This window comes from Anabrus simplex, chromosome 2 (genome assembly GCF_040414725.1).
Source record: "Anabrus simplex isolate iqAnaSimp1 chromosome 2, ASM4041472v1, whole genome shotgun sequence".
Lineage (NCBI taxonomy): Eukaryota > Metazoa > Arthropoda > Insecta > Orthoptera > Tettigoniidae > Anabrus > Anabrus simplex.
In genome coordinates this window covers 1,117,186,302-1,117,210,121 of record NC_090266.1, presented here as the reverse complement: position 1 = coordinate 1,117,210,121, position 23,820 = coordinate 1,117,186,302, and the positions used below count along the sequence as shown (strand labels likewise).

At 39.1% G+C, this 23,820-nt stretch overlaps 1 protein-coding gene across 1 annotated transcript in view; it reads left to right on the top strand.

Annotated features, from left to right (window-relative positions):
- Positions 1 to 23,820, top strand: part of IA-2 (tyrosine phosphatase IA-2) — a 965,150-nt gene that overhangs the window by 890,188 nt on the left and 51,142 nt on the right. The gene's annotated exons all lie outside the window — the stretch shown is intronic.

Below are 23,820 nucleotides of genomic sequence, written 5' to 3'. Positions count from 1 at the left end.
GTTTCAACGTTCGAGGTTATTTTTACCCTGGCTGGGGCTGTACCAAAGAAATATTAAAGTATTTAATTATTTTAATTAAGGCCCCGTCTTGTCTCATCGTCCCCATAATACCTATCTGTATCAGTGTGACATAAATCAACTTGTAAAAAAATTACCCGAAATTTTAAAAAGTCAAAGTTAGAGGTGAGTAGTTAAATATCACCTGTTAGAGGATCAGTTTTAATAAATCTTAAACTAAGAATCAAATTTGACTATCTGTTTACGAGATAAAATATGTTTAATTTAAGGAATGTTTTCACCCCAGATTATTTTTTACTCTGAAAGTAATTTGAAGCTTAATACAGGAAAGCTTTTTAACGTTCGAGATTATATTTACCTACAATTTTGAATAGTTATGGTGTTAAGTATCGGATAAACATGAAAGTTAATAAATTGGATCGGATACCTACTACTTAAATCCATTAGCATAAGTTATGACCGTGTAGCTCTTGGAGAACAGGAAATATATGCGGTGTCAGTTCTGCCGTAAGAAATGCACAGAATACAGTTAGGACCTTAGCAACGAAGCAAATTATCGGATAAAAATGAAAGTTAACAAATTCTAATGGAAACATACCACTTGAAGCTGTGAGCATAAGTTGTAAGCTTGTAGCTCATGCAGGAAAGAAAATAAGTTTTGTCCATTCTGCCATAAGAAGTACATAGGATACATTTAGCCCCCTAGCAATTAAACAAACTAACGGATAAACGTGACACTTGATAAATTTAATCGGAAATGTACCACTTGAATCTGTTACCATGGGATCCCTCGCTGAGTCCGAGGGAAAAACCGACCCTGGAGGGTAAACAGATAAAGAAGAGAAGAAGAAGATGAAGAAGAAGAAGAAGAAGAATCTGTTACCATAACTTCTAAGCTTGTAGCCAGTGCAGAAAAGAAAATAAGCAGTGTCATATCTGCCATCAGAAATATCTAGATTACATTTTAGCCTAGCAAGGAAAAAAAAATATCGGATAAACATGAAAGTTTATAAATTGCATCGGAAACATACCACTTGAATGTGTTCGCATGAGTTATAAGCATGTAGTTCATGCAGAAAAGAAAATAAGCGGTGTCAGTTCTGCCATAAAAATACACAGAATACATTTATGCCTCTGGCAATGAAACATATTATAGGACAACAATGAAATTGAATAAATTGGATTGTAAATATTCCACTTGACTCTGTTTGCCGACTCCTTAAAACTCATACAGTTATAAAACAACAGCCTGCAGTGTTGGTTGTTTTTAAAACTGCTAGGTCATCACCCTTCTAAAGGAAAGTATGCTGCGTAGCACCCGGTTATCCGAAAAAGTAAGCTACTCATCAACAACATATTCTTGTGCTCAAAAACTACGGCACATATGTTTGGATCCTACGAGAAAGCAAGCGAAACGTGTGACGTCGTTGCATTGCCTCAGTAAATCAGACGTGTCCGCCATCTTGCACGTTATCCCTGGCCCAGAACCGCCTTTTTTTCCTTTTTTTCCATACTGAAGATGAGCACAGTTAGAGAAATCCACTCCTCTTATATTTTCCTGTTTCATGATGACCTAGGTGCTGTTACTCGAGCGTTCAAACAGAAAGATCGCTAGTGACGTCTCTTACGCAGTCTGGTCTCATGCAGACATGCAAAATCCACGCTAATTGAACAGAGTTCTCTCTCGAAGACAACAGTCTTATGAATGAAGACAACCTCTTGAGTGTCATTAGTGTACCGAGGACACACGGTCCCAATTTACCCACGTTGCAGTATGAAATGAATTTTCTTCTTGTTCAGTGTACGGCATCGACCTGCTTGTCGAGAAGTCCTCTAAGCTTCAGACACGCAATGAAGCAGGCAGCTGCCCACCATATGTTCGACGGTAGCTGTCCTGTAAAACTCTATGATCTCTCCCACCGACGGTAGCGGCTCGTGGCTTTCGAAACATATGCCAATCAGAGGAGCTTGTAACAGAAAAGTACCACATCCCGTGTTATGCCGAAGACTCACGACGTCACTGGAGAGTCCCCTTCAGGAGTCTGTAAGCCTGTTCGAAAAAGTATGGGGAAACTGTGGTGCCCATGTTACTGGATCCCTATAATGGCCTTGCTGATAGTTCCAAAGAAAGTTTCGAATTCTCGCGCTGTAGGTGCTGTGATCCATCTACCTTAGAATTCCTGTCATTCTTCACTCCCTTAGCCTAGAGTAATGAGTTTCAATAGAAAGATGAGCACAAATACCCAGTCACCAAGACGAAGGAATCATCCTGCCACGGCAGGACGTGTAGTGAAGATCCAGAGGAAGGACAGTACTATAGAAGGATATCTGAAGAATGGATTTTATTTATATTTTTCTCTCTCGTGGACAGTACCCATTAAATTTAATCAGCTATACAACTAACACGAGATCGGAAAGCTGTTTTAATCGTAATTAAGAATAATTGTGATAGAAGTTAAGGTTGTAAAAGTAGGACTATTAATAATTACCATATGGTTGACAACGTACGCATGAGCAATTCTTAAAAAGTACCGTCATTTTGGTCGATGGAAAATAGTGAATAAAAACTGTATAAACGTATAGCCTAATGGATGGGTATAAATAAAGTATTGACAAGTGTGCAAATAGGTATGTATCACAAATTATGCATTATAACAGAGAATAAAGGATTTAAGAAGCAGGTGCAGCTTGGGAATAAATAGAGTCAAAGGCGGACTCTCTAATACGTACCGTACGTAATATAAGTTCAATACCCGCTTTCATGCAAATTTTGTGTGTATGTATGTATTTGTTCGCCTCTGTGGTGTAGTAGTTAGTGTGATTAGGTCCCACCCCCGGAGGTCCGGGTTCCATTACCGGCTCTGCCACGAAATTTGAAAATTTGTACCATAGCTGGAACGGGGTCCACTCAGCCTTAGGAGGTCAACTGAGTAGAGGTGGGTTCAGTTCCCACCTTAGCCATCCTGGAAGTGGTTTTCCGTGATTTCCCACTTCTCCTCCACGCAAATGCCGGGATGGTACCTAACTTAAAGACACGGCCGCTTCCTTCCCTCTTCCTTGCTTATTCCTTCCAATCTTCCCATCCCCCACCAAGGCACCTGTTTCCGAGGTCTCACGCTCCAGGACACTGCCCTTGAGGCGGTAGAGGTGGGATCTCTCGCTGAGTCCGAGAGAAAAACCAACCCTGGAGTTTAAGCGGATTAAGAAACTAAGAAAAAATGAATGTATTTGTGGCCCTAAGAAGGGCCTATTAGTTAGCAGTACAGACACATACGGATCGGAAATAATAGGAACACTACTGCCCTGACGATATTTTATCGCAGCAAATGCACAAGATGAATAACAGCGTAGTTCTACTGTTTAAATATGACAAACGTGAACCTATGTTTACGTATTCAAACATCATACTGACACAAAAACTTTGAACTGCCAGGTCTCGAACCGCCAAAGGCACATTCCATCGATTGCTAAGCTAACGCCTGACCAGATCCGCTACGCTATAGTGCTGGGAATATGCTGGTAGCATGAGGAGAGTAGAGTACATGCGCCATCCGGCTCGGTGTTTAAGACAGTAATTACTCCACTGTTATCTAGTTTTATGCATTGATTCCCCTCTTCGTTACACCTGGTCACGAGGCACGACATATTAACACAGTTGCATGGTCAAAGGAATGTCGCTACATGATTTAACGCGCCATGTTTGGCGAGTGGACGATATAACCTGTTGGTAGGGTTCAGAATCGTGTGCAAAATGTGCTCACTCGACATGAATACCATACAGTACGCCTGCAGGGTAATAACCACCTTATAACCAAGTCGCACGTTAGTTGGGTTGCATCAAACTACATTGGAAGGGGCGGCTGTATCACGCGGTATATATGAAAATATAAAGGTCCAATAACACTGCCTTGCGGAACCTCCCACTTATTCACTACAGTATCAAATAATTCTTCAAGTTCTCTCATTCATTGAGTTCTATTTCTATAATTCTAGCTGCCCATTCAATCATTATATTGTCTAGTCCAATAGCACTAATTTTCGTCAGCAGTTTCCCCCATGATCTAACCTAACAACAGCCGTGAATAAGTCAATGGAGATTACAGTTCATTTGACCTCCTGAATGTAAGATATCTGCTATATATTGCCGGAATCCTGCAAGTTGAGCCGAACTGGAATAACCCTTCCTAAACACGAACTGCCTTCAAACAAACTAGTCAATAATTTTCGAAACATGTGTAATACAAGGAGAAAGTAAGCTTTCGCAGAATTTACGACACGTGTCCAGGTGACTGGCCTGTAATTATTGGCTTTTTGTTTATCACCCTTTCCTTTGTACACTGGGTCGACTAAAACAACTCTCCATTCAATTTGTATAACTGCTTCATGCAAACAGTATTTGAACAAGTACTTCAAATGTGGTACTGCATTCCTACCCATTGCCTTTAATATATATACAGAAATCTTATCAACCCCACCTGCAATTTTGGATTTCAAATTTTGTATCAATTTGTAGGTGTCCTTTCCATCATCGTGAACTTTTAGTTCTTCGAAAGTATTACTCACCACCTCTACTTGGATGTAATTATTATATTCAACTCTTTTAACATAGTGCTGATGAAGTACTTCCGACTTTTCTAAATCCTCACATGTACACTTCCCTTGGTCATTTATGATTCCTGGAATGTTTACCCTGCAGCCTGTTTCTGCCTTGAAAAAAATTAAACAGCGTGATTCAGCAGTTCCTTCCGATACCGTTTGCTGCAGCCGTACTAACGTGAACATGGTTATAGGGGTTCTGTTGCCCTGCAGGCGTACTGTATGGTACTAATGTTCAGTGACCACATTTTGCACACGATTCTGAACCCTAGCGAAAAGTTATATCATCCGTTCGCACAACATGGCGCCTTGAAACCATGTAGCAACGCCCTTTAACATAGTTTACCGTGTAACTATGTTATGTGTCGTGTCTAGTGACCGAGTGTAAAGAAGAGGGGAATCACGGAATGAAACTAAATAACAGTGCAGTAATTAATGTCTTAAACACCGAACTGGATGGCGTATGCACTCTGCTCTCGTGTACTATCAGCATGTCTCAAGCAGTGTAGCGTAGTGGGTGTGGTTAGGCGTTCGCCAAGCAATCGATGGAACGTGCCAGCGGCGGTTCGAATCCTGCAGCGTTCAAATAATTTCGTATCGGTATTATGTTTGAATACGTAAACACAGCCCGCGTTTGCCACATTCAAACAGTAGAATAACGCTGTTATTCATCTTGTGCCCTGCGCATACTCCGCTGGTTAAGGCCTGAATGTACTGTAATCTCTGCTGTCATTCGGCATGATTTCCGCAGAGGAATACGTTAACTTGCTCCTCATTTATGGGGAAGCAAGACCAAACGCGTGCGAGGCACTACGTCTGTACCAGGAACGGTATACCGACAGGCGACACTCGGCTGCTACGACATTCCGCCGTGTTGAAAGGCGCCTAAGGACAACAGACGTGTTTGCCGCGATAGGCCCGTTACATCGAGTGAAGCAGAAGTGGCCGTTCTGGAGGCAGCTTGTAATAATCCATACGTCAGTGATTGCACGACAGGTGTACACCAGCCAGCCGTCTGGCCAATACTGTATGGACATAAATTTCACCCATACCATTTTGAGCTACACCAAGAGCTCCATGGGCAGAATTTCGAAGCTCGAATGGAGGTCCGTCGGTGGCTATCAGGCAGGATGGACAATGATGCAGCATTCGTATCGCATATCCTGTTCTCGGACGAATCGCGCTTCCACAATATTGGGAACGTCAATCGTTACAACATGGACTATCAGTAGCGGCGATTGGGAATTAAAAGTACGGGGGCAAAAGAAATATACAGACGACAAAAGTGGCCGGGTTTGTGGAATATAGCGGACCGGGGAGGAGGGGTACATACATCAAAACTGAAAAGAAAAGCGCAACAAAATGGGAAGTTTTTGATACTCTATGAGCGAATTTCTACAGACAGGTAAAGGCTTTTTGAGATTTTGATTCAACACTGTACAGTAAAACTTTCACCAGAGGAACAGTATTACACATGTATTACAATTAAATAGAAGTAAGGTGTGATTATACAATTAAAAAAACCATTTAGTGTTTGACTGCATACTAACAAACTAACAGGCGCTAAAGTGAATGACGAATGCGCGGCAAGCGGGTGAATAACACCTCAGTGTTCATGACCTTGGCAATGTATGTACCTTTGCTACCTTTCCTTACAGCATAAATCGGTTAGCCGCGACGAACGACATTTTGTGCGTATCCGCTAATAATTGTGTAAATAATTAAAGGAAATAGAGGAAATAGCTGATAGACAAGAGGTCTTGTATAAATGGCTTCTTTTAAATAATTCATATAACTCCTAGTTTCCGTTGACCGAAATGGAATAAAAATGTAATATTTTCTCCACAAAGTGGGGGACAACTGCCGCTACTGTGCACTGTTGAAGTCCGGACACTCTCACTGGTGCGGCCCATCACGTACGTTTGGTGTGGAATCTTGGGGGATCGCCTGATTGGACCTTATTTATTTGAGGGCCTTTGGACGGGCACACGCTCCCTGCATTTTCTGCGTCAGGAACTCCCACTGCTACTGGGTGATGTGCCTTTGCACGATCGTGTGATTATGTGGTTGTAACGGGATGGAGCTCCACCACATTCGACTTTGCTCGTTCGTAGCCATCTGAACAAGGAACTGCGAGGGAAACGGATAGTACGAGGAGGCCCTGTTTCTTGGCCCACCAGATCACCGGATTTAACGCCGTAAGACTTCTTGTGGGGACATTTGAAGAACGTCGTTTACACTCAAGCGCTGGAAAATCCCGACCAGCGCCGGCAACTCATCACGGACGCCTGCCGAGCAATTACACTTGGGATGCTTCAGCGCGCATGACAATTTATTGGTCACCGAGGCCGAATGTGCATAAACCAAAACGGTCATCATATCGAGCATTTGCTGCGATGAAACATTGTCAAGGCAGTTGTGTTCCTATTATTTCCGGTCTGTATGTGTCCGGGATGCTAACTAATCGGCCTTTCTTAGGGCCACAAACACATTTATTCACACACAATTTCCATGAAAGCGGGTATTGAACTTACATTGAGTGCGGTACCTAATAAACAAACATTTCGAAAGTTCATAATCTTCTCCCCGGAGTCGAACCTCCCACCTTACATGCAAGCCCGCTCCGCCACGATTTTACCAACTACACTACGATTCCGTAGGGCAAACTGGGCAGCTTATAGCAAGTATTAGGTTTACTGCGGTCACAATATCAATTTAGTGTTTCGCCGGCGTGTCAGGTGCATATGATCTAGAAGTCACACGCATGTCTTGCAGTGTTTGCTACAATATTACGGCGTCCTATCATGGTGAGGCAGTAAATACCAAGATATCCGGTTGAGTTGTCTGAGCATACCGGACGGAATGAATATTGTGGGTTGCATAAAACTCCTTTGGAAGGGGTGGCTGAATCACGCTGTATTATCCGCGAAACTTTTAGTTATACTTCGGCTCCCTAGTGCTGAATCGATAGACCTCGGTTATCTTCGAGATTCGTATTGGCAACCTTTGACACAAAAACTATGAATCGATTATGCATCACCGTGAGACAAGTGGCGGTATAATTGAAACACTTTACGTACTGTTATTGTTTACGCAGCAAAGCCATAATATAGGTTAGAATTGAACATGAGTGAGGAAAACACGGGTTACGGGAGACAAGTCAGCAGGTAACTTACGACGACTAACCATCGAGGCATTCCATTCAATATCTGTCGCAGATTGGGAGGGGTATTGCAGAATGGTGAAAGAACTGAAAGAGGAATACTGGGGCAAGACGGTGTTATGGAAATAGCCATGGACGAGATTGTAATTAATAGTACTGCAGATAGCAGTGAGATTGTGAAAGTGATATTTCTGAGAATTCATGCTAGGAACATGATTCGTATCGAGAAATATTATATAATGTGTGTGACACAGTTGTTGGCTTAAGATAATAAAGATTTAGAAAATTCATATCGATCGATCATACTATCGATTCAATTGAGATTTCATTTCCATTCAGTTGGAAATATTACCGGAACCGGAAGAGCTCCCTCCTCACTCCTCACACCCGTAGTACGAAGTATAACTAAACATTTTGAAGATAATATATAGACCGAAGACCAGTCTCTTCGAGGCGCTACAGAGTTACCTGGTGCTCTTTTACATCAGTTGTAACCTCTAGAAATAGAGAATAAGAAATCGTATATGTATTAACTGATGACTGGTGTACATCTCAAAACAAGAACGATCACATTCTGTGTAATTTTATTAATTTTATACTGAAAAATCAGGCATCGAATATATTACGTATCCAGTGAGAAATATTGAACCTACATTGCGTGCGGTACGTATTAAACAGATATTTCGGAAATGGGTTTTCTTCGCCCCGGAATCGAACCTCCTACCTGACATACAAGCCCGCTCCGCCACGCCTTTACCAACTACCGTACGGCACACTGGGCAGCTTATAGCAAGTATTACGTTTAATGCGGTCACAGTATCAATTTAGTGTTTCGCCGGCGTGTCAGGTTCGTATGAACTAGAAGGCACACGAATGTCTTCCATCGTTTACGAGCAGACCGTGCGTTTGATCACATATAAGAAATTGATGAAGAAGTCTGCATGTATTTCAAGAATAATAATAATAATGATAAATAAGAATGTGATGGTGTGTTCACAACAGAGGGTGACGTTGGGGTGTTAGGTAGAGAAGTTAAACATGAAACTAATACACATTCAATGCACATTAAATGAAAGTAAAGACCTGTGAAAATTACGTTATAGATTTAAAAGTGATCTAGATATATAGAAATCCGTACGTAATAGAGGTTGTAGCTCAAACAAAAGCGCAGCTATCTCATCGACCCTCAACTGAGAAAATTGAAGATGTGAAGAATCTTGGTATAGGCAGAAAGATTGTTAATGGGTACACCTGCAGCAAGTCTGTTTGGAATATGATGGGGGCTTCCATATAAAAATATATATTTCTGGTTTAAAGGTTCATAAACATACAAGTTATGATTATTATCTTAGTAAATGACATTGCAGTTGAATGTTCTGACTATTGAAATTCTCCAGAAATGTTTTAGATTTTATTAAAATGTTGTGCAGGCAGAGGTCTGTGTCACGTTTTCGTGCAAACATTATTATATCCCCTCAGTTCAGTAAAAAACAGCTACATCCAGGTGTTTGTACGTTAATAATTCATATTGAATTTCTGCTGTATTTTGATTTGGTTGGTGTATCTTGTTACACTCTTATGACAAATAAGTATGTACTTGAATGCATAAAGTAAGCAATAACATGTTCATACGAAAAAAACTACTTTTCGATCTTTCCATAAAGGTGTATTTGAACGGCAGTGTCTCTCATATTATCGATTGTACCGGGAGGTACATCCCATCGCCGCGCATTCAAATTCAGCGCCTAAATGAACTCCTCTATTGGTAAAACAGTGAAACTGAAACTACACCAACTTAGAACTTTACTCAGAAGATGTCACCACAGAAATATGATGTAATTTTGTTATTGTGCAGTTTCCTAAACTGAGTGAATTTCTCCTTGTTTTGTTCGCCATTCATCAAGAAGTTTGGGCATTCTTCCACAGATGACATTACTAAAAACTATGATCACGCACCCTGGTGCGAGTTGTAAGAAGTTATCATTTAAAGAAATTTTGTGTTTCTAGGTTTTTGTAACTGAATGATGTTCATTTATTTTCGGGTTGGCAATACTTCATTATTATTTCCGCCAGTTTTGAATCTAGCCAATCCCAAATTTCTGTAATTAATTTTCAGCCTATCACAGGCTTCTTCCTCGATTATGAGTGTCACTTTTGTGTTTAACCAATAAAATCAAGAGGGCGTGTCCTGATTCATCTTGAATGATATCGTATCTTCCCTGAGGGTTTATAAACTGCGGCTTTTCTTGTTTCTTGGCCAATTGATCATCGTCAATCTTATTATGTGTGGTAAGCAGGAGGCGGGCAGCCTCTTTCTCCGGTCAGCTGAACATCTACAAGGTAATGGCCACATAACTTATTTCTTTCTTGCTACCTCCTCAGTTTAACCCGAGGGAAAGGTCCGAATCTTTATAACTATGTAACCAGCTTTTCTAAAATGTAAATCTTCTTTCGGCTAATGTAAAAACTTCGTGAAATATTTAACTGTAAATCAGGTATAGAGAGTGAATTACCCTCTCGAGCTCCCCTTCATCTTGGTTTTAGGTGACTACGTCTTTATAATTGTTTTTCATTCTGTAATGTGGTAAAGTAATTTCTATACGATTCACCTCAGTAGTTTGGGAATAGCCCCTGTTTCATCGGCGTAGAGCCCCTTAGGTTGTTTTAGTGTTCATATCTAGGAGTGCTAGTATACGCCTCCATTCAGTTTGTGTTTCGGGCTATTTACTTCAGCTGTTCTTTTCCGCAAAGGCCCTGGAGGTTGGGTACTAGATACCCCTGTATAACATTATCTTTCAATTTGTAAGTTGTGCCTTGATGGGCGAGTGATTGTAATTTTCTGATATTGCCTTGAATAGGCTAGAAGATATTGAGAGCCTATCTGCTCTTTTCCAAAGTTTTGTAAGATTAAAGAGTGCCTCTGGAAGGCTAGATATTGTAATTTTGGGAGCAAGTGCTCTTGATTTGGGAGATTTCTGCCCTTGACTTAATGGTTCCCAAATTTTAACTTAAATTGTGTAAACTGAATCCGGTATCTCCGGAATTGTATAACTGGTGGGTTAAGACCCAAAGTATTAAGGTTCTGAATCTTGGATTTTTCCCAATCTTGTTTAATGATTGCTACTTGTACCTGTAATATTGTCGTGAAAAAATGTTAAGTTTTAAGTTCTGAAAATATAACCTTCAGTTTAAGTTTTAAATTCAATTTTTGACCTTGTAGTTAGACCCATTCACCCCGGCACCTTCTTTCACCTCTGCGTTCCACGGAAACCACGGAACATCGATGATTAACTTTTGACGAACGCTTGTAGAGGAACTGCTACCTATGCCATGCAGGGAAGGAATCAAATTCAGGTATACCGCAAAGGTATTTGTAAATAATTGTTTCGTTATTGCCATATTACACACGAGATATGCATTGGGAAGAACGGACACATACCCGAAATTTATTGGTAGTTGATGCTACAGTATGAACCGGGTTCTTTCAGAAAACTGTGCAGAAATCTTCATTTCAGTGATAACTCAGAGTACACAAAGTTCAACCAGTTATTCAGCGTTTCGGTGAAAAGTTCAATCAATCACCACTAACATGAATTCGATAAAACCACTGGGTCGAATGTTTTGTGTTGACGAAACAATCCAGCCCTGTTATGGACGCCATTTAATGAATCAGTTAATCGGGGTTAAGTTGATTTGATGTGGGTTTTTTTTGTAGTGTTTGAATATCCCTAGCGAATAATCAAACTTGAACCATGTGTAGAAGCACAAGAAGCTATATTACTGGTCGTCAGATTGGAACAACTGTTGTTCAGAACTATGCGGAATATTCAATGGACAAGTTCTCGAACAACATTGGTCTCCTTGAAGGTGTAAAGGAAGAACAGATTTGCGTTATTTGTACTATCCGTTCTTACCGAATAAATAAGGCTCCATTAAAAAATCTCGAGAAGAGCCCATGATGGTGAGGTACTGCAAGGTTTGTAGCTCAATCGCACTCATATAAAGAGATGGTACTACCCAATATTCCGGCGAAGTGATGAATACATGACTCCTGTACAGGCACTTATCTTGTATAATTTACCAGGTGAATTGTTATCGCAATCTTGGCAACCCATGCGATTGGATACCTAAATGCGTCTCTCCTCAAAATTACAAGCAAGTCCTGAAAGAGGTGAGATATTACAACAATGGACATTTGGTTGATTCTACAGGTGTAGCGTTTGCCTACATCCAAGAATATTCTATGTTTAGTGCAACACAAGGCGATAACTGTTCCACCGGAAGAAAAAGGTGCGATTTCAAGAAGTTTATGTTTCTGATTCTTTGTTGGATAGTTAATGTTACTGTACGATGATTGCGATTATATCAGGACAGAAGCAGTGAAAAAGACAATAAGTTATTATTGTACATTCCCGTTAGAGGTCTGTTGTTCAGTACTGATTTTTCTGACATAATATTAGGAAATGGTGTGATGTATTGGAGGGCAATAGGGAAAGGGCGCCATTTCTTTCCGGGATATTGCAGAAAGACTTGGAAACGATGTATCCACAGTGTTGACGACAATGATCACGGAAAGGCACTGTCTCAAGAAGCCGGGGTCAGGCCGCACACGGGACACTACGGAGAGGGAAGACCGCCATATTCGCCACATGGCTGTGGTGGATCGGACTGCACCTGCAGCAGACATTAGAGCTTCAGTTGGCACCAGAGTGAAATCGATTGCTCCACGGACAGCACCGATCCAGACGTCCTGTAGCCACTACGACACTAACTCCGAAACAATGCTATCTGCGACTTCAGTAATGTCAAGCTAGAGCTCATTGAAGGGTGGTGTGTTCTCAGATGAGAGCCGTTTCTGTCTTGGACCCGTGCCGTTATGCCAAGAACCTTGACACCTGATTTATATGTCAGACTGGTGACTGAACCGGTTGTGCTGCCATTCATTCTCAGAGTACAAGGGGTGTTTCTCAACAGGATGACCTGTCACCCAAAGTGCTCTACAGAGTGTCGACCAGTTGCTTTGACCTGCGAGATCACCAGACCTTTCGCCAATTGAACAGCATGTATGGGACATTGAGATCTAGCGTCATCCAATACAAGCGTTAACCGTTGCTAATTTGACTGATTAAGTGCAACAGGCGTGGAACTCAGTCTCACAAAATGACACTCGGCACCTGTACGATACAAAGCATACACGTTTGCATACTTGCATTCAAAATCGTGGCCACTACATCCGGTATTAATGTACTTGAACCAGTGACCTGGAAACTGTAATAATCAAATAAATATGTTACCTAGACGACTGATTAGCCTAAATTGCATTCCTCTAATCAAATGTCTTCTTGCGGATGAGATTTCCTTTTCCGCCAGTGTGAGTTATATACCGTCATGGCATGAATTCTCACACCACCTAGAAAGTTGAGAAGAAAGGAAGTAATTAAAAAAAAGTGTATTTTCCTTTAAACATAGCCTAAATAAAGCAATATACAATAAGAAGAATCAAAACAAATTTAATTACGGCTACAATTGGGTTAAACTTTATAATATTGTTCCACAGCCTGAGAATAAAACGTGCTCGCCGAACAATAAGGAAATCAAACTCTAAAATTTTAAATCTCACAAAGTTCATTCAGATGGTGTACGATTACAGATATAGCAATGAAAGAAAGAAAAACCTTATGCCAACTACTGCCTTCTGCTTAGACCGAGAAGGCTTTAGAGAAGAGCTGTGAGATAGCTGCGCACGCTCTGTGTGTGATGTCTGATAATATCCCTACACATATATCTATATATATATATAAAATGACTTGTCCTGACTGACTGACTGACTGACTGACTGACTGACTGACTGACTGACTGACTGACTGACTGACTGACTGACTGACTGACTGACTGACTGACTGACTGATTCATCATCGCCGAGCCAGAACTACTGGACATAAAGAAATGAAATTTTGGGGATACATTCATACTAACATGTCGATGCACGCTAAGGGAGGATTTTTGGATATTCCGTCGCTGAGGGGGTGAAAAGGGGGGGGTGAATTTTTAAATGAGGATATCTATATCTCAAGAACTTAAAAGTTTACAGACGTAAAAATTGGTATTTCGAATCTCCTTTAAAAATAAAGACACATGTATTTTTTCGGAAAATTCTATTAATGGGGGTGAAAAAAGGGGGAAAAGGGGTTGAACACCTTTTATCACGAGACATTTCTCAAAAACTGAAGATGTTACAGACATTAAAATTGAAATTTGGAATCTCCTTCGAAAATAACGAAACACGTACTTTTGTGCGTTTTTGGATAACCCGATGAATAGGGGAACAGGAGTGACAAACGGGGTGAATTTTAAAAAGGCTATATCCGCAAATTATCGTAGACACGTAACATATTACAGATTTTAAAACCAGTATTTAGAATTTCCTGTAAAAGTGAAGAAACATAAATGTTTTTCTGAAAAGCCACTTAAGGGGAACTGGAAAAGGGGGTTATTTTTTTAATTAGCGTATCTACAGTGTATCTCAAAACTTAACATGTTGCAGATGTGAAAATTGGTATTTGTAGTCTCCTATAAAATAAGGAAACACGCATTTTTGGTTTTCGGAAAAAACCCTTAACGAGTGGGGTGGGGGTGAAAGAATTGCTATATTGGTTGAATTATCTGTGTGAGAATGTATATGTAAAAAATCTTAAGATGTTACAAACGTGAAAACCGGTATTTGGAATCTCCTTTAAAAATAAAGCAACACGCATTTTTTTGGGTGGGGGAACCAATTTAACGGGCGGGGTGGAGTGAAAAAGGAGTTGAATTATTTTCATGAGGATACTTACATCTCAAAAACTGAAGATGTTGCAGACATGAATATTTTGTATTTGGAATTTTCTTTCAAAGTAAAGAAAGACGTGACCTTTTCTCTTTGGAAAATACACTTAAGGGGGTGAATTAATTGAAAAATTAGTTGAATATTTTGTATGAGGATACTACTATCTCAAAAACCAAAAATGTTACAGACATGAAAATTACTATTTGGAATCTCCTTTAAAATAAAGAAACACGGATTTGGGGGGGGGGAATCAACATGGGGGCCAAAGGAATTTAATTCATTTTTATGAGGATACTAATATCTCAAAACTGAAGATGTTTGAGCCGTGATTAATGACATTTGGAAGCTCCTTTATAAATAAAGAAACAGTTCACTTACGGGGCGAGGGTGAAAGGAAATGAAAAAATTTAATTATTTTTATGGAGAAACTCATATCTCAAAAACTTAAGGTTACACACGTGAACATTTGTATTTGAAATCATCTTAAAATAAAGAAACACGCATTTTTGAAGGGGGAATCAACTTAACGGGCTGGGGTGAAAAAGGAACTGAATTATTTTTATGAGAATACTTATATCTCAAAAACTGAAGATGTTAGAGGCATGAATATTTGTATTTGGGATCTTCTTTCAGAGTAAAGAATCGCGTGGTATTTTGTCTTCGGTAAATCCACTTAAGGGAGTTAATGAATTGAAAAAGTTGAATTATTTGTGGGAGGATACTTATATCTAAAAAAACTAAAAATATTAAAGACGTGAAAATTGGTATTTGAAATCGCCATTAAAAATAAAGAATCACACACATTTGGGGAGGGGGAATCAAATTAACGGGTAGGAAGGGGGATAAAAAGAAGTTGAATTACTTTTATCACAAAAACTGAAGATGTTACAGACGTGAAAATTAGTATTTGGAGTGGCCTTTAAAAATGAATGAACACGCATTTTTTCTCGAAAAATCTACGCAAGGGGTATGGGGTTTAAAAATAAGTAAATAAGGAGTTGAAATATGTTTATGAGGATGCTTTATCTTAAAAACTGAAGCTATTACAGACGTGAAAGTTGGTATTTTGAATTTTCTTTCAAAATAAAGGAACGCGTATTTTTTCTTTTCGGAAAGTCCACTTAAGGCGGGAGAGGGGAGGAAAGAAGTGAATAAGTTGAATTATTCCTATGAGTATAAATTTATCTCAAAAAATGAAGGTTTTACAGACGTACAGGCATGAAAACTGGTATTTGGAATCTCCTTTAAAAGTAATGAAACACGCATTTTTTGTATTCGGAAAATCCAGTTAAGGGGCTGAAAAGAATTGGAAAAGCGGGTGATTTTTAAAATGAATACCGGTATATCTACATTATATGTAGAAACCTTAACGTGTTAGGGACAAGAAACTTGGTATTAGGAAAGTCCTTTCAAAATACAGGAAAGTGTACCTTTTTGTTTTCGGAGAAGGCACTTAACAGGGGGTGAAAAGAAGTGAAAAATAGTTGAATTTTTTATGAGGATACTTATATCTTAGAAACTGAGAATGTTATAGACGTGAAAATTGTTGTTTGGAATCTCCTTTAAAAATAAAGGAACATGTATTTTTGTTTTCCGAAAGTACACTTAGATGGGGGTGAGGGTGGGGGAAGGACTGATCATGGGGTTGAATTCTTTTTGTGGGGATACTTATGTATACCTGAAAAACTGAATTGTTACAGATTTGGGAATATGTATTTGGAATCTCCTTTAAAAATAAAGAAACATGTCTTTATTTTTTCGACTTAAGAGAATACTGTTTCTCACATGTGCAGTTATGTGTCGCATGGTCGCCTTAGCCATAAAAGGTAATACCTCAAACATGGTTTACAAATAATTTCTGGGATAAATGAAACTTACTTTTTGGGAGAGATTTTATACTTTAGGAATTTTCAGATAATGTCTCAGTGCAATGCCGAGGACCGATTACTTTGATCAAATTACGAAATCCACGCGAGCGAAGCCGCGGGTAATTGCTAGTCGTTTATATACAGTGAGTTTACCACATCGGTGGAGCGGCTTGCCTGCTGCCAGCGTGCGTGCCGTTGACTCATCACTCCCCGCAACAAGCATATCACATGAGTTAATTACAATTATGAAAATAAGCAGTGCCTTGTGACAGGTGTCTGAAATGTTCTCCTTCAACAGTTTTGGCATCATGTTAGGAAACTCCGATTCACACCCATTAGTTCGTCTTCCATAACTGAAGCTATTTCTCCTTATATGTTTCGTAGCTCACCATATTGTGCTCTTCGAACTCTCCCCCCCCCCCCAGTTTCTTGCCCAAGTCGTCGTAGGGATTTTGTAGGCGTATATTTTATTTTTTCCTGCCATTTCGTTTACTTTCTCCTCATTAAACGCACGGTTTATGTCCTTCACATCCTACTAAGTAAAGGGCCCGTTTCTGTAAGTTTACTTCCGGGTGTTCGCACTGTATCTCTACGTGGAGAGCGTACACCTGAAAACTGTGTTAGAAAGATAGTTTTCACGTATGCCTTGCATATCCTGTACGATCACACTACAACATTCAATTTCACCCTGTAGAATGGACAATGGCCAATACCTAGTTATTAAACCTTATTGAACCTTCCCAGGTGAACCATGTGACCTTGCCGCGGTGAGCAGGCTTGCTCGTCCCAATGAAGCAGATAGCCGATCCGTAGCTGCAACCATATCGGATGGATATCTGTCGAGAGATAAGTTTGAGAAAACACCAGCGTTTAATAAATTTTACACAGAAGCTAAAAAGCTCGGAGGTCATTGGTAAGAAAGAGCATAACGGCTAAAAGTACCTTACGCTACACGAGCAAACCTATTTCACAGTTATACTAAGTAAACTCTAATTCTTAAACTTCGTTATAATTATAAGTAATGACTTCAGACTGTACATTCGACAGGGTATGTAAAATACCATCCAATGGAGAAGCCGTGGCTTCTGAAAGTGTAATGTCATTACACAACTTGTCTTGAACCCAGTAGTTCGTTTCAAGAAATATCTTTCAAGGTCTCGGACTCAGGAGGAAATTATACAAGGCAAGGGGCTCAAACCCCGGAATTCATTCAAGCAGTTTTATAATCTGCCCGTGATTTAGGCCACAGAAATACCTTAATATTCGAAAAAGCAACAACAGTTGCTATAAAATTACTTCGTACACTCGTTACTTGTCCAAATGGGATAACACATTCCACATTACAGGGACAAAAGACCCAAAATACCCGTCCATAAAGGTATGAAAGTGAAAGAAGGTTAAATTTACAAGCCCGAAAAACAAGAATCGAGGAGGAAAAATCTACGCACTCCAGAGGACAAATGCTTGCATTACCTTGTTGGGCTTACGGCCCTACGAAGCAGAGGCTAATCCATACATCAGTATGTTATGACTAAGTAAAGGTAGAAATTTAAGGGCCGAAAGAGCGATAAAAATTGAACAGTTAGAAAATTTAGTCACCAAATATTAAGTAGATATGAAGTATAACGAGGGTACCACACCCGTGCTTCCTTATGTTTGACAAGTTCCCATTAGGGAATAATCTTCATCACCTGCAGACTCCTTATATTAATTCACCCTATGAAATTAAAATCTTTACATGAGTTTACGAAAGGGACGGATGACCCAGCAGTTACATGCCAACAGAAGACCTAAAATCTTCCCGAATTTCACACTCAAGTTTTATTCACTTAAACATTGAGCGTTGCTGCCTTACCTGATAAATATATAATGTCCACGCTGCTTCAATCCCCATTCGGTGTCGCCCTTAGATCCCTCTCAGATGTTGCTCACACGCAAGTCAATCCATACAAGACATCTTAGCCCGAAAACCTTGCTCTTAAATAGAGACTCAGGGTATGTTTCTAGAAAGATTAGTTACAACACTTTTCATGGGACTGCAGGTTATTAAATAGGGACAAACTGACTGGGATATCGCTTTGTTTTGATTACATTTCATAAGAGATCAGTATTGACAACTTCAGTGTGAATAAAAGGACTAACTAACCGTAAACAGGTTGCCCGATTTCTAAACATCGAATTCTTCTAGGTTATATAATACTTGAACGCCAGGAAGCAGTCCGAAATCGATTGTAAGGACATCTAATCACCGACAGTCAAACTACCTAGAGCATCTGATAGTTCGAGGTATTTATACCAGATAGGCACTAAGAGGCAATTTTAAATGGTCGGAAAGGCCTTACTCCTGGTACAGTAACCATTATAAATTTCCTGCTAACAAGTCAATAAAACATTCTAGCTAGCATTGCAAGATCATGAAAAATCTCAAAATTGCTTCACAAAATACCCTACCTTCTTTTGACATAAATAACATGTATCCGAGTATTCCTATTAAAGAGACAATAGCTATTGTCAATAACAGTTTAAGACAGCACATAATTTAAACATTCTTGTAACAGAAGAGTTCATACATATTTTGGAGTTTATATTGAATAATAATTATTTTACCTTTAACAACACTATCTATAAACAATACTGTCTCCTCGTGTTTTACCGGCCTCAGGTATCTTGGCTGAGATTTATATTGATCATCTTGAATATACGAGTATTAATAAATTTAAAAATATGCTGGCTGAGGTGTGCCGACGATGTTCTTTGCATACTGGATGAACGCTCAACTAGTAGTGAAATGATACTGAAATCGTTAAATGATTTGAACCCCTACATCAAGTTCACATTAGAGAAAGAAAATAATCATTCTAGCAGTTTCTTGGACCTTACAATGACCACCTCATTTTCAAAATATTTAAATAACCTACGCAGACTTCCCATAAGAAAGCAACGTATCACAGTATGATTAACAGAGCTTTCAACATTCCCAAGTCTCAGCCGATCTTAATACAGAACAAAATATAACCTATAATATATCTCTAAGTAATAGTTTCAGTTTCCACTACTAAACCAGCCTCATTAATAAAATCAAAAACAAATCTAAATCCAATCCCATCAGAGAATCAAAGCTACAACAAAAATACGCCACGTTTACTTTCAATAATAATAGTATTCATTACATTTTATATCCCCTTAAGAAATAGCATTTATAACCATTAACAACAATTTTCGTTTTTCCATCATTTCAATTCCAAAAATACATCCAACTAATTTGGATGTTCAGGCATATATAGACTAAAATACACTGATTAGCAAAACCACGTATATAGGTCAGACCAAGAGTAATTTCAATGCACGCTAGCTCGAACACGTCGATGCAATAAAATAAGCTAAATTTTCCGCTATGGGTCAACATGTCAAAGATTTTAATTTTACCAATATTCAACAGAATTTCAACATAGTTAGCTTCAGTTAGAAAGGCCCCCTGCTTAACTTTCTGAAGGGTGCTTCATATCTCATATCTCTAATCCAGTACTAATGAAATATCCGAAAATTGTTATATTCTTTTAGAATCTGTAGCCCCATAGTCGCCAAATATTATGATAGGAAATTCAACAGGCATCACATTAGTAATCGCTTATACATATTCTCTCCCTCTCTCTCTCTCTCTCTCTCTCTCTCTCTCTCTCTCTCTCTCTCTCTCTCTCTCTCCTTCTCCCCCTACCATTTCCTCCCGTCGCCTTGACTCAAAACCTCCAACAAGCTCTCACAACACTATCAGCTGTTAACTGCTGCACTCCGACTGGAACATCAAGGGTAAGCCTCGTTCTTTATTTTCTGAATCCATCTTTCTATCGGCTTTTCTAAGTCACCGTCTTTTTGTCTCTTTTTAGATATCCTATAATTTAGGCCTACATGGTTCAGCGAATTGATAGATATGGCTTTAAACAACTATGATATCCACCTAAGACTTAACTTTCTTCATTCAGCATTAATTTGGACGTCATTACAACCTTGGATAAAAGGAGACGACTACAGCTACACACAGAAGCCTTGTACAATCAACTAGTGTCTACCGGACACACAAATCTTACGTGCTTGGGCACATTTTATACTTTTATACGTTCAATCAGAAAACAACAATTTCATGTTCAGCGGACTAGTTGAAGTTAAAGTGTGCTTGCGCTTTATTTTAATAAAAAATCAAGATTTTAAGCCAACATATAATATCATGGAAGATATACATACATTTTAGAATCATTAACCCATTGTTTGTACATATTCTCTTGCTCATTGTATTCTTCTCTTATAGGACATTCACAATCCCATTTGACTTCCTTATTTAGACATTTCTCAGGTATGTTTTTAGATAGCTATGTCTCATTCTTGATTAGCTTTTTATCTTGTTTGATTTGCTGAAGATCACCATTACATTGATCGAAACTAGTCCAAAACCTTTGAATGGGTTAATTACCTCAAATTAATGTATTAATTAGGAGTGATTAAAACTTTTATTTCTGTAAATACATTTGTTGTGGTAAGTTATAGAATCAGAAGAGAGAAATGGATGGACTAAAATTAGATGCAGTGAATTGCGTTGCCTGGAGGAGCAGGATTATTGGTCAAGCAGATAAAGAATTGCCTACACAAAATCAAATATGCGAAATGCAGGAGTTTGTATAATAATCAATAAGAAATTAGGGCAGCGGGTAAGCTACTACGACCAGCACAGTGAAAGAATTATTGTTGTCAAAGTAGATACCAAATCAGAGCCCACAACAATGGTGCAGGTCTACATGCCTACTAGTTCTTCAGTTGTTTGAGACGTCAGTCCATAGACTGGTTTGATGCAGCTCTCCATGCCACCTAACTACTGCACCCCGCATCTGCTCTAATCTGCTTGTTATATACATACCTTCGTCTAACCCCACCGTTCTTACCGCCTACTCCTCCCTCAAAAACCAACTGAACAAGTCCTGAGTGTCTTAAGATGTATCCAATGATTCTATCTCTTCTTCTCATCAAATTTAGCCAAATCGATCTCTTCACACCAAATCGATTCAGTATCTATTCACCTTTGATTCGATATATCCATCCCACTTTTAACATTCTTCTGTAACACCGCATTTCAAATGATTCCATTCTCTTCCTTTCCGACGTAGTTATCATCCATATTTCACTTCCATACCATGCCACGCCCAAGATGATAGTCTTCAAGAACATCTTTCTAATTCCTATATCAATGTTCGAAGTGAGTAAATTTCTTTCGTTAAGAAAGGCATTCCTTGCTTGCGCTAGCCTGCATATAATCATAATCATAACGTAATCATAGAATTACTTTAATTTATAATTATTGAAATATATGCCCTAGTCGTTAGAGTACTATGGGGTTGATTAGGATATGAAATATCTAAGTTTTCTTCATCTTATAATTTAATGTCGTTGAGGATGTTTATATTGTCTAATTTTTAGGATCGGTATGATTTACTTCTGCCATCATTAGTTATTTTACTACCCAAGTAACAATATTCATCTGCTTCCTTTAAGAGGTCATTTCCTAATCAAATATTTCCTGCATCACCTAACTTCTTTCGACTGCACTGCATTACTTTTGTTTTGGACTTATTTATTTTCATCTTGTACTCCTTCCCCAATACTCTGTCCATACCATTTAGCAATTTCTCTAGATTTTCTGCGGTCTCAGATAAAATAACATCACCGGCAAATTACAGTGTTTTGATTTCCTCTTCTTGGATTGTGATTCCCTTTCCAAATTCCTCTTTGATTTCCTTTGCTACCTGTTCCACATAAACAGAGAAAAGTAGAGGGGACAAAGTGCAGCCTTGCCTCACTCCTTTCTGGATTGCTGCTTCTGTTCCAAAGCCTTCGGTTCTTATTGTTTTAGACTGTTTTTTGTCCAGACTGTACATTATTCTTCGTTTCCGGTATCTGATGACGGTCACCTTCAGAATCTTTAATAGCTTGGTCCAATCAACATTATCGAATGCCTCTTCTAGATCTACGAACGCCATGCACGTGGGGTTGTCTTCCTTTATTCGATCGTCTAAGCTTCACGTGTTCCTGCATTTCTTCTGAAGCCAAATTGATCTTCTCCCAAATAAGTTTCAACTTGTCTTTCCAATCTTCTGTAAATAATACGTCTTAAAATTTTGCAGACGTGAGATACTAAACTAACGTTGCGGTAGTTTCTACACTTGTCAGCATCGACTTCCTAGGGAATGTGTATAACAACATTCTGCGGAAAATCGGATGGCACTTATCCCGTATCATACATCTTACACAATAAATGGAGTAAACTTGCAATGCTGGTTTCTCTTCAGGCAGTCAGTAATTCAGAGGAAATGTCACTAATCCCAGATGCGTTGTTCCTATTTAGGTCTCTCAAAGCTCTGCGAATTCTGACCTTAAAATTGGGTCACCCATTTCTTCAGCATCAACAGCCCCTTCTTGTTCCTAAACCACATCATCTGAGTCTTTACCTTATGCATCAACATTCAGTGTTCCTTCAGTCATAGGAAGTGAACCCACTCCTTGACTTGAAATACAACCCCAGAACACAACACTTTTTGGGAATTTCATTGTGTCCAGACATTCAGGCAGAAATTCCTACCCTCTCCGACGACGAAGAAATATTGTTTTATCATTTTTCCTGAAACTAAATTTTGACACATATGAGAATATGACTTTGCCCCACATTTATTTCGTCTACTGGGCATGTTCCTTAGCACTTCCTATATTACTCGTTCCTTGATATGGTAATGAGCCCTAGTTTCGAATATCAAAACCACCTTGGGATGCGTTCATGGAGAGAATACATTTGTATTCTTCCATATTACAGAAATGTTGCATAACAAAATATATAACAAAATAACTACTATTTGAGACAAGTTAAAGCTGGTCTCTAGCTAATTTGAGCATCTGGCCTACAGTCTCACAGTCTTGATCCCTCTTCATTTAAACAACCAGTTTTCAATGTGAAACACTGAGAATAGTACTCTACTCTAATACGAAGTGTTATAGTAACATATTGTACCGGGAAACGATCAGGGATCTGGGCATGAGAACTTTCACGTAAGGGTGGACGGCTCTTATGGAGCAGGTACAGAGAGGTGTACGCAGAGCAAAATAATAGTTGGGCTTAAAACTCAATTTATTCACCACCATGTATTTATGGGCAATGTTTCCTACTGTATTATTCCTGTTCCTTATCACGAAATATTTGTTTCGTTGGCAAATTATTTAAACATTAAAGCAAGTTATTTTACGAAATTTTCGTAATGCAATGTTTGCCTGATTTAAAAACATGATATCCGCAAAAGATTGCCTATATCTTGATG